Consider the following 12719-nt stretch of genomic DNA (forward strand, 5'->3'; position numbering starts at 1 on the left):
TTCTAAATTGCATGGCTTTTTAGTAGGGGATGATGTGTCCAATTTAAAGTTCTCACATTTTATTTTTCTCTCTCAAGTACAAAGATGTTGCCACCTGCTTTGGAAGTGTCCAGCTGCCCAATCTGTGAGGACAGCATCATTATTAAATTGTCTTCTGCCTCTTGCTGGCACTGGACCTGATGCACTACAGCGCACGCTACTTCCTCAAAAGCGCTCAATAATCTGAGCACCCACTCTGGACAGACAAGTGTAAAATGGCATCACTTCACAGACTTAAGTTACAACCATTCATTAGCTAGCCCAACAGCTGTAAACAATATTCCCAGTCCTCTTTGGATCAGGTACATGCTGACAAGGTGACATTATAAAAGTGAAACACCTACAATCCACAATCTTACAACAAAAACTATCTTATATCCAGAGTCCTCCAGCAATTTACAAGAACAACAAAAGCAGAATGTAAATGATTCTAAAATTCCACCTGAATTAAGATGCCTCTGCTATACATGTACATGTGCTCTCCAAGATTTCAAGTGACCGGAAACTGTGATGCAAGACAAAATAATGCACCATTAACACCTAAATAACTTGATAACACAACTATTGTAATACCATAGCTAATAGGAACCTGAGATTTTTATACTTTCTACTTAGTTGTTAGCATTGAAAAACCCCCATGACTTACCCTTAGGTATCTCCACGGTAATTCCTACGCCATTAGTTATTCACATATTGCCTACTATCTATAAATGCACCTATTATGATATGTGTGGGTTTAGAAGTAATATGTATTAAATTTCCTAACACATCTCCTTCAATAGATACAAGAATCATGCAGAGAGAAAACTAGTGTGGGGGTTCCCCCCCGCCTCTGTTTTATATTATCATTATTTTAATTTTTAAACCAAAAGAAATAACCAGCACTAGAAAAGTACATAGCTTTAATCAAAGCCATTCAAGAAATGAGGTGGAAGATTATAACACTAAAAAGCATGTGCCAGCAGTTGGAATGGCATATGGGAAAAAAAATGCAGACTACATTCATAACCAGGATGGAGTAAAAAAAATCTTTTGAGAGTTACTTTTGTTGCATATTCATGCCCCAATAAATTGCTTTAATTGGCTAAAAGAATGAGGAGGCAACCAAGAATGAATGTGTTGTGCTGAGTATGCACACCTTAAGAATATCACTAATGTTTCAAAAACTGCATTCTGGTAGAAATCCACACCTACCCAAACACCTTTTTTCCTCTGTGTATTATTCAGACAGTCACTGCTGACAGGACTGAGGAACTGTGTATGAAAGATAAAGCTACATTGCAACGCAGCTGTCTGTTAAGATGCCCATGATAATTCTTCCCCCTTACCTCCCTCTCCCCTTCCATGAATAACCACTTAAAAACCCTAAAAGATTAACCCCCCATTTTCTCCTTAAGATAAATGTATGTATGCTGCTGTGGAAACAGACAAGGGATGTTTGAGACCATGAATATCAAATAAAGCCCAAGGCATCAGTTCATTATCCCACAAAGCCCTACTGACGGAGACCACCTTGGGGCATCTCAAAACTTCAGAACCCAAGTATTATATGTACACCTAAAATGGGTTACATTAATTTGCAGCTTTTCTTAAAAAGGTTGCCAGGAGGACGAGAGTCAACACTTTCTACAAATGTATAAAAAGGAAGATGAAGATCTTGAAGATGCAAGGACATTAGATACTTCTATCTTTAACTGTCCATCTGCTTTCAAAATTTAAGTGCTAAATATTTGACAAATTCAAATTCGTTTATCGATTTTAAGTTAAACTCTGGCCCTTACCCTTCCACATTGCTAGTTTTGAACATGCACTTAAGGGAATAGTGACCTTGCTATTTGATCACAATGAATCTACATATTACTTTAGAGAAGATTATCTGCTTCTCAACTTGATAGAACTCAGCACTAGTTTTCTTAGCCTGTTCAGATTATAATTCTCATTTTGCCCTTCTACTTCACGGGCAAACAACACTTACAATGAGAGCAGTAGTTCTGAGTTAGGACTAGACCATGTGGACGTTGGAGGGAATGGAGAGCAAGGGAGAAAGCTGACCCTTTTTTCAGGTTGTACAACATGCTAGTCCTAGGGATTTCCCTTCATTCTTTTAATTATAGACTTTACTAACAAGCCACGTGTGTTTTTGAGCACTTGTTGATGAGTTCAGATTAGATGGGGACATGAGTATTTCCCTTTGGTAATGTAGTGAATAGAGAAATAACAAGCTAGCCCAAGAAGCAATTTGCACCCAAACTTCCTCCTAATTACCATTCTCATTTAAAAACAATAAAAGGTGATTTCCCCTGACAAATGAAACAGTTTGTTGATATCCCTTTGAAGATCAATTTAAATTAAATTCACTGTATAATTCTAAATAACCCTAAATACACATGCACATAATTTACTTAACCATCAAGAGATTCAAGAAGCTCGCACTTGGTCGTTGTCTTGTAGCAGTTCAAAGCAGTACTTTTATTCCCCAGGATGAGTACCGAGTAGCAGCCAGCAGTCCTCCCTCCCTCTCAATACTTTTACTCTTCCTCCTATTACTTTCCTGTAATAGGAAATTACTTTCCTGTTCCTTTGCAGACACCTGGAATGCAGCCCTGGCCCAATGAAAAAAACCAAAACACATCGCTTGGGCATTTTACACCCCAAGCTCTCTACAGGTTCCTCTGGAGGGATAGTGGTGAACAAAAGAGATCAGAGTTAAGGCAATCAAAACACTCCGAGGGCAGAACAGACTCGGCTTTTGCAAAACATACCGTCACTGGCAGGATCACTGACAAGATGATCTGCAAGTGTTTATCTGGTTGTCTTCTCTGCTGGACAGTCTTCTAGTTTTAGCTTCCATTAACCCTATAAGTTATACTGATGCTACAAGAAGCTCTCAGACTGCATCAAGTTCCCCTGTTACAACCTCATTTAACATTTGGATTAACAATCTGGAGAATATTTCTGGAGAGGAAGAAACCAAATCTGCAAAAGCCATGAACTTTCTTTTAGTGTAATCAGAACCAAGAAAAAGCTGCAAACAGCCTAAGAGAGCAGCACTTGTAATTAAAAACAAAATTATGCACAAAGGCAGAGATCAGCTGAACTCATTCATCGTAGCAAGGTCTAAATAATCAGTGCAGGCAAATAACCTGGCCATCATTACCAACAGGTTGAGCTATGGTTCAAAATGTTTTACAGTGCAGGTGAAGCAGCCCAGGAGAACTGCCAGAGCCAAGCACTGCAGCTCAGCTGAAGGCAGCAGTTCTGAAGTCATACCTGCCCATCACAGGCACGCTAAATTTGAAAACACTCTATTGACCCCCCGCTAAAGGCTGCAAGAGTATGGGCTTGGACACATTTGTGAGCAACATGTGCCTAACCGCATCTGTGATTATCAACAAACACATCCCTAATTCTCACAAAATTCAAAGAGAAATAAATCAAGTCATAACTTATTTGGCTCTTTTGAAAGTTGCAGTTGTTACAGCGTCTTGAGTAACAGTGGGTCACAGGCAATAGAGCATTCTTACTAAAAAAAGCATCAAATGCCACATCCATCCTTCTCATATTCAGTTGCATTGAAGTTAACTGGTGATCATCAGTCTTCAGTCTTGCCCACTTGCTTTGTGTGTGCAAACTGAGTGTACACATGAGTCGCATCCTGGATACTGGGCAATGGTAGGGACAGCAGTCTCTGGTGCTGCAGACCATTACCTACCTTGAGCAACTCATCTGTGGCTGTGATATTCTGAAGAACAGTCTCCTTATACATATGTACTTCCACAAAGAATCCTGAAAATCCAATCATTTGGCACCCAGATCTGCCCCTGCAGTTCTCTCTGGCAGTAGCACAGTCCAGAGGTTTGTTTGTAATACCTGTCCTATTTCAGCAAGCCTTGTGAATGCCTTTATCTCCCCATTTCCCTTTAACCAAAGTATTAAGAGGTATTAACAGGTTACAGGCTATTGTTCTTTGAAAACTAAAATATGAATGCATTGTTTGGACAAGCAAGTAAACACCACATTCACACTAAGATGTAAATCCACTAACATCACCGGAAACACAGAAAGAGAAATTCTGAACCCACGTGGTTTGGGTCATCATCTACCAAACACACTATACAGTACAATATTCCTCTAAACAAAGAAGCTGAGTCTTCCTTGAAATCTGTTACAAGGAGCAAGTAACAAGCTCAAATTATGACCTAAATAGGCATGTTATATTTCAAGAATCAATAAGTTACTGTCCCTAGAGTCTCAATATTATGTCTGGAAATAATTCCAATATTTTACAAAATAATTAAATTCGTTGCTTGCCTAGGTTTTAAATGCTGGGCTGGGAAAAAGTGTGAAGATGGGTAATGAAATGTGTGTAGTTATTATTGAACTTGGAGGATTTCTGGTCCTAGCTAAATTTGCAGAAACCACAGTCAAATAAATGAGAACAAAATCAGGCACACTGAATGTTAAAAAGGATATGTACAATGTTCTTGAAAACGTCAGAAGAACCATGTACCTGGCTCTGAACATAGTACCACATTAATCAGTATTACCCTGCCATAGAACAGACTATCCCATTCCCTCGTATCTCAAAAACTTTAGTGTCTTCTGTGGCAACAGAGAGCAGCGGAAGTTCAGCAACTAGTACTGCTACTACTACTTGAATCACCACGGAGAAAAAATTATCTTTAGTGGAAGCATCAACTGGCATTTTATTTCCCACATGCACATCCCAGAGGAGAAGCCAACCAGGACCAAAGAATGAAAATTCACAGATTCATACTCCTATTTTCATAGAAGACCTGTCTTTAGTTTGCAAGATATGTTAGTGACTTTTGGCTACCAAACGTTAGCAGGTAGGAGTATATAAATGAGACAGCCATATAACAGGGCCTCGACAATAAAACTAAGAATTTCAATCATAAATTTTAAAAAGTATTTATTTTAAATAAGATTCCAAGTTGAAAAGCCAATGAATTGTCATAGCATAGTTTTAATCTGTCCTGTTATTACATCCTCCCACAGAAAGTGTTATTTTCTTCCTTCAGACTTCAAAATCAGCAGAAATTGCAGAGTTGCCCCACTTCAAGGCAAAGCAAAAGACTCAGATCTTAAAATTTCTCTGCACTCCCTGGAAGAAATCTGTTGGAGAAGGTAGACACACAAAGAACTGTGCCAGGCAGTGGGCAGGAACTGAACCACCCTTCTCACACATGGTGTCTCAGTTTCTCATCACCAGAGAGTTTTGAGGGACTCCAGAACACAGAAGTTTTAGCAGAGCTCAGCTCCCAGCCAGCCACTGCTACGAAGTCTCCAGTACAGACTACCTAATAACATACCTGCTAAGTGCTCAAGCTGAGATCCAAGTCAGCCTAGGACCACCTAAAACAGCCACGGAAAGCAAGGCAAACCCTTTCAGACTCCAGGAGGCTGAACCACCCTGTGGAAGTGTCCACTACAAAGAGAATCAGGGGCCCTTCAGCCATGAATTAGGCAGTTACTTGAGGAGCACTCCTTACAAGCCAGGGCTCTTGCTTCAGAGCTCATCTTTGCATTTGTATACTGCTGTTTCCAGAGGTAGCCCTGGCTAAACTGTATAGCTTGGTTGGCAGAGCATGAGATTTTTGATCCCAAACTTAGATTAGAACCCAACTGAATATGTACCAACAGCCAAAAAAATTTGGATGCAATTATTTCTTCACAGGGCAGGAACTGTTTCAGCTGAAATGCTGGTTTGGACCAGACAGCCAAAGAAATAAGTGCTTGACCCCATGCAAGTCAAAAGGATATGCAGGCTGACCAGCTGCCTACATTTTCCCACCCTGATACCAACAGTTAACATTTGCAAAGTCTATTACAAGTTATCACAACGCTCTCTCTTTGTACTGTTTTGCAGAGAACACCAAGCTGAGTGGTGCAGTTGACACGCCTGAGGGATGGGATGCCACCCAGAGGGACCTGGACAAGCTCAAGAAGGTGGGTCTCATGAGGTTCAACAAGGCCAAGTGCAAGGTCCTGCACCTGGGTGGGGGCAACCCCCAGTATCAATACAGGCTGGGGGATGAAGGGATTGAGAGCAGTCCTGTGGAAAAGGACCTGGGGGTACTGGTGGGTGAAAAGCTGGACACAAGCCGGCAACGTGCACTCACAGCCCAGAAGGCCAACTGTGTCCTGGGCTGCGTCAAAAGAAGCGTGGCCAGCAGGTCGAGGGAGGTGATTCTGCCCCTCTACTCCGCTCTGGTGAGACCCCACCTGGAGCGCTGCGTTCAGCTCTGGGGCCCTCCAACATAAGAAAGACATGGACCTGTCAGAGCAGGTCCAGAGGAGGACCACAGAAATGATCAGAGAGATGGAACAGCTCTCTGAAGACAGGCTGAGAGAGTTGGGGTTGTTTAGCCTGGAGAAGAGAAGGCTCCAGGGAGACGTTCCCGCAGCCTTTCAATACTTAAAGGGGGTTTATAAGAAAGATGGGGACAGACTTTTTAGTAGGGCCTGTTGCGATAGGACAAGGGGTAATGGTTTTGAACTAAAAGAGGGTAGATTCAGACTAGATGTAAGGAAGAAATTCTTTTATGGTGAGGGTGGTGAAACACTGGAACAGGTTGCCCAGAGAGGTGGTAGATGCCCCATCCCTGGAAACATTCAAGGTCAGATTGGATGGGGCTCTGAGCAGCCAGATCTAGTTGAAGATGTCCCTGCTCATTGTAGGGGGGTTGGACTAGATGACCTTTAACGGTCCCTTCCAACCCAAACTATTCCTTCCAACCCAAACTACTCTATGGTTCTATGATACTCTACACCACACAGTGCATGGGCTGCTGCTTAAGACAGACCTTTGCTCTGACTGGATATGGCTGTTCATCAATTAATGGTCTCTTCACCACTGTCCAAGTTCTCAAGCAAGACATCAATGAGCCGTAAGATTTGTTAGCAGTTAAGTTCACGGAAAAAAGCTTGAGAACTTGCCACACCTCTTCAGAAACCTGGATGTTGTCAATAATTCTAGGGGGTTTTGAAGTAACATTTGATTCTGAGTAAAACCAGTAGGACATGGAGCTTTTGAGCCCAGAAATAATAAGAAGTAAATTTACACTCCTCTCTTTCTCTCCTCACTTGGAAGTGTGTCAAAGGACATTAATTACACTCTCCAAAGATTCACAAGCTTGGAGAGTTTGCTGGCAAGGCGTATTTTCCCAGCACCTCACTGCTATAGATTAAAGCAAAGCAAAGCATGAAGAGAAGTACAAACACAGGATACTGAATCTCTGATGCTTTAAAGTTGGTAATGTATGAGGTAACCTTCTTATCCTGCCCAACACACGTACACTGAAAATGCTTAGAAATGGTACCATGCAGCTGTCACAGTTTCACACACACAGAAACTCAACATTTGCCATGACATAACATACAGTTACCATGGATATTTCCCTGTTCTTAGCATACTGGGAAGAAAAAAGGAAAGACAAAAGAGCAAAAATCTCCATTATCCAATGCACAGTAACCTTGAGCAAGTGTTGACTCTGCAGTGACAGCCAGCATGCTGGCTAACAGAAAAATGAACTTTATTTTGCCAAAATTATTGCAGATGAATAATCTATGCACTGTATAAGACTAGGATTGCTTTGCTACATGCCACACAAAGATGGTCACAGTCAATCAATACCCAAAGGATCGTGTGAACCACTAATAAGCAGGGGAGAGTGAAAGTTGGTTTGAGACCAAGACCCTTCCTGACAGCAATAATTCAGAATCAGTCTTCAGTTTAGGATAAATTAACTACCAGAAGAGGTACAAAGAAGGGCTACTGGCATAAAGGAAAGGGTGTGGGGTGGGGCTTAAGATGAGCATTGCTCCTAAAAAGAACCCAACATTTCATGTCTTCTTTAGCTTACCCCCAGGGGAGCATCCTGAGGAGAAAAAAGATATTAAATCCAAAAAAATGGTGGCCCAAGCCCATGCATGTATTAGACCAGCTGTGAATTAGCAAATATTGGAGATGACAAGAAATTCCAAGGGGACAACAGGGGAGTTGTGGAGCTTTCCAGTTGGACTAGCAGAGAAAAGAAGGAGCTAACATTTCTTATGTCACAACCTGGAAAATTCACAGCTGGGCTTGTACGAAATCGCCTGTAGGAATTATGCTCTGCACTCTGGTCACACAAAGACACCTCAAGGCACTGCTGCCCCCTTGTAAACTGAGCCAGAAAACTTCAAGCTAGTTCACTGTTCAGAGAGCATATCGTTTAAAAAACAACCAACAAACCAAACCAAACAAAAAAAACCCCAAACCACAACAAACAAAAAAAGCCAAAAAACTTGACCAAAACTAATTTACATCAAATTCACTTAGAACAGGAGAGATTCTAGTCAACTGAAACTGTATTTTCAAATGAACAAACAATTAATCAAAAAGAAAAGAAAATGTACTCACAGTGTGATTTCTGCAGCGGTGGGGCGGACTGGTGGGGGGTGGTAGGGAATAAAATAAGCCAAGTTGAACTCATTTGGCTGGAGGTAGCTGCTATAGCCTGGCATTTCCCAATTTCTCACCTGCCTTTCTTACCGGAAGGATTCAAACTGGAGCTGTAGAGCACATATTGTGCCACAAGCACCCAATCACAGCTCTGCCTAGAGGACAGCCAAATTCTCCAGAGAATCTTTAAAGTCTTTTGCATTTATAGTCAAATACATGCCATCTGTATATGAGCAAGTGACAGTTAGGACATGTCAACATGTAACCCTGCCTGCTGCAGCAGTTTCCCTGGGTGTCACTCCTCTGCATTAACCTTATGGTGTACTGCTCTACCCTGCCATGATGAGATGCTTTGATCCAGCAGGGGATTCTCCAAGGGATAGATACCTCCTGTGGCCTACCAGAGTGTCAAAGCAAGGCTTAAAATCTTTTTTTTATTAAAGTGGAAACCTGAGATCAGAAGATGATATTAAAACAAATTCTAAATTTAGCCAAAAACAATTCTGAAAGAAGTTCTCAGTGGCACTTTTCTTCCACACCATTAAACAAAAATAGACAAAAATGGCGTTGAATCATTAGAATGGCTGTTGATTTGGAAACCCAAACTGTAAGCCAGTTGTCCTGGTGACTTGGGGAGGAAGGGGAAGGGGAATGGGGGAAAGTGCTTGTCTTTTAAAATATCTTTCTCACGCTGTCTGTTCTGTAAAAGGTACAGTCCGATTACAGTAGCAGTCCATTTGTTTGGGCACAGCAATTTTCCAAGACTGCTTTCCACTCTTGGTCAAATCAGACAAAGACTCCCATAGGTGAAGGAATCTGCCTTTGTGATATCAAAGCTGCTAATAGCTTCAGAACTGAAACCCCCTAGCAGCAAGTTTTGGACTTATTCTAAAATACATACAGCATATCCATCCACACAGTATCCTGCTGTAATTATTCCCAGCCTATCAGGTGAGATAAGACAATACTGAGTGAACTGTGGCACAGAAAAATATTGGCACCTGCCCCATCTCACAGAACTCAACAGTAGAAGAGGAAATCATTGCTTGTATTCCAAGCTAGCGCTCTAGCACTACACCAGCCTGCCTCTCCTTGACAGTTTTCAAAACAGTGTTGTATTAAAAAATAAAAGATGAGCTTTGAGGGCATCTATGTGTATCTTTCACACCTAGCAGCAGTAGCTAAACATAACTTTAAATATGAATCCAAACAGTTGCCTTGACAGTGCTTGCAATAACAGAAAGCAGAATTAACCAAGCCAAAACCCTGAGACAGTGGCATGGTAGGACCAGGACCCCGTATGGAGCAGGACAACGTGTCTTCCCTAGTTTTGTCTCTAGGTTCATCAGCGTCTCCAGGGTGTACTGACCACTACTCATGCACATCCTGCATATTCCACAAGCATAATTATTCCCACTAGACCCAGCTTGTTTCTCAAACAAAGACTTAGTAGCAAATTTCTGTAAAGAAGTTGTGCATTACCATTCCCTCTTTACTCTTGCAAGACTTACTACTATGCTATCTGTACTACTTGATCACTATGAAGTGTTGTCGTAAATTATTTAAAGAACAATTGTCCAAATAAATGAGTAAGGTACTGCTTATTTGTGAATGCACATTTCCTTGCTAATTTGTAATAACTAGTCTCCCACAGAAGGCTTCAAGGCCATTACTGTGAGTTAGTGTAGTCCTACAATATGTTATATTGTTTTGGTTTACCATATGCCTGACAAATACAATAAAAATCAGATTTTTTTTTTATATATTTCATACTTCCAAGCAAATCCTGGGCAGGTATCCAGCCACATAAGAAACACCAGAGTATTTCAAGACACACAAACTACATTAAAAAGAACTGTTTTGGACAGCAACCCCTGCCATTACAAGGGAAAAAGAATCAAATCACCGAAGCTGTGAAAAACTAGTCAAAATAGGGGCTTCAGCAGACTAATTAGGGAAGTGCATTAAAGGTTCTAACGGTCAGAGTCACTTGGAGTTAATGAAAGATTTTCCTAGTACAAAATATGTAATATTGTATTGCATTACTCAAGTATCATCATATAATCCCCAATATTAGACAAGCCTATACCCACATCCTCCAGGCGATACCATCTAGAAGTTGCCAGCTGCTGTGGAATTACCAAAAGCTCTTACACACCATAAAGATGAAATGCCTCAGAGAACATAAGTGTCACATTCGTGAAGACAGCAATGTTGGTATGCCCAACTGTTCCCTCATTTTTTGTTTATTAAGCACAACAACTTGTAAGAATAAACAGTGATGTAAATCCAGTTTTCCCGTATCTCAGGAGACTGCATCATCATTAAATGATAGTATACCTCTAGGCGTAAGAAGATGTGACAGAATGCTCTCATTCTTTATTCCTGAAATTGTGCTATTTCACATGGCATAATATGAACCTAATTATCAACTAAAACAAATAGCATACCTGCATTTCTGGAACCAATTTCTCAAGCAGAGGGGTCACTGCATTCCAGATTCTGTTGTCAAAGAACCTTGAAATATGAAAAAATATAAATAGTCCATGCAGCACAGCTAAGAAGCCAGGTTTCACCCATCTTAGGTGGTACTCTGAAAGATAGTCCTGCCCTTAATTGCACTCCACTCAATACTTACTCATTCACAAGAAGGGGAAGAGCTTCAACAAAAGCCATTAAGAACATCCTAGAATATCTTATACACAGCCAAATAGTTGCAAGACCTGGGAAATAGTTGCTTTCAAAATCTCTCAGACAGATGAGGGATTTGAATGTGTCTCACATGCTGGATAATCGGAAAGAAAAAAAGATGCAAACGGCTGAGCTAGCAGGTAAACAGAGTTAGCTACAGAATCATACCTTAGCTACCTAGCAGTCAAAAGTTAAGTAATTTAGCACTGGGTATCATACCACACAAACCTTCTGTCTATATTCAAGTTCATATATCTAAAAAAACTTCTTGTTTTTACTGAAAAATAAAAATCCAGTTCTTCAGGTAAATCGTTAAAGAAGCTCCTGGATAATTAAGTCCCATTTTAAGAAGCATCTTGGACAGATAAAGCCATGTTTGGCACGTAAGTTTAATACTGAATTATTTGGGTTTTCCAAGGATAACTACAGTAACCTTTGTAATCACAGTCTACCTGCTTTTGAAATACCTGCTCCCACTTCCCAGCCCGCTGGCTCTTGTCTATTTATACTTTTAAGTCTTTAGGGCAGGGACTGCTGCTGACTGGAATGATGGAGTCCTGAACCCAGCTAGGCCTGCAGGCATTCCTTTCATGCAGACCATAATATGTTTATAAAAAGGAAAAAGGCTATGTTCTTTAGCAGCTACACCAAGTTTGAATAAGCAGCCACCTATTTCTGGCAGTAAATACACAAGAGAGCAAGCAATACTGCCTTTGATCTATGCTCACCTAACAAAAAAGGACTGTTTTGACAGGTAATTTCTAATCAAGACGATAAACTGGACAGTGCATTGCAGCTAATACTGGTGAACAACATTTTATTAAATTCATATACTGGTGAATTGTCAGCAGTCATTTTAGTCTGCATGTAGTGCAGCTTTCAGCATTATTGATCATGAAATTTTAATATAATGCTTGGAAACATTCACTGGCATTTCAAGAACACCATATGACTGATTTAGAACTTAGCTGCCCCCAGAGGCAAGTCCTTATTGTCTGGTATCATCCTCTTCTCCTTTTTCAGCTCAGCTGGTTACTGCATAAAAAGTTGCTTGAAATTTAAGTTTACTCAGAATCCATAGGCCGTGCTGGCGTTTATGCTATTGCCCATTACTGAAACTCTGCATTGCTCAACAGCTTTCTATTACTCTATAGATTTATTTCACTTTTAGCTCATTTGATGCTCTTATGCTGGGCTCCCTTTTCCCCAGCTCCATGCAACAGTGAGAACTCAAATATAATCAAGTTTTCTCACAAGTAAATGCACCCAAACCTGAAATTATGATACCTTGTCACCTCACTGCCCTCATAATTAATAGTCCACTTCCATTTGCTTTCAACAGATACAACTTTTGGATAAAATCTTGCCTCCAAAATCAATTTAGGCTGTCACCCACCATGTGAATTAGACACAGAACTTGAAGGCTATTAAAACAAAGAAACAAACAATAAAAACAAAACACCACCAAAAAAAAAAAAAAAAAACCAACCCAAACAGAAAAAAGCATAAAACCACCCACCAC

Source organism: Aquila chrysaetos, chromosome 1, assembly GCF_900496995.4.
Source record: "Aquila chrysaetos chrysaetos chromosome 1, bAquChr1.4, whole genome shotgun sequence".
Lineage (NCBI taxonomy): Eukaryota > Metazoa > Chordata > Aves > Accipitriformes > Accipitridae > Aquila > Aquila chrysaetos.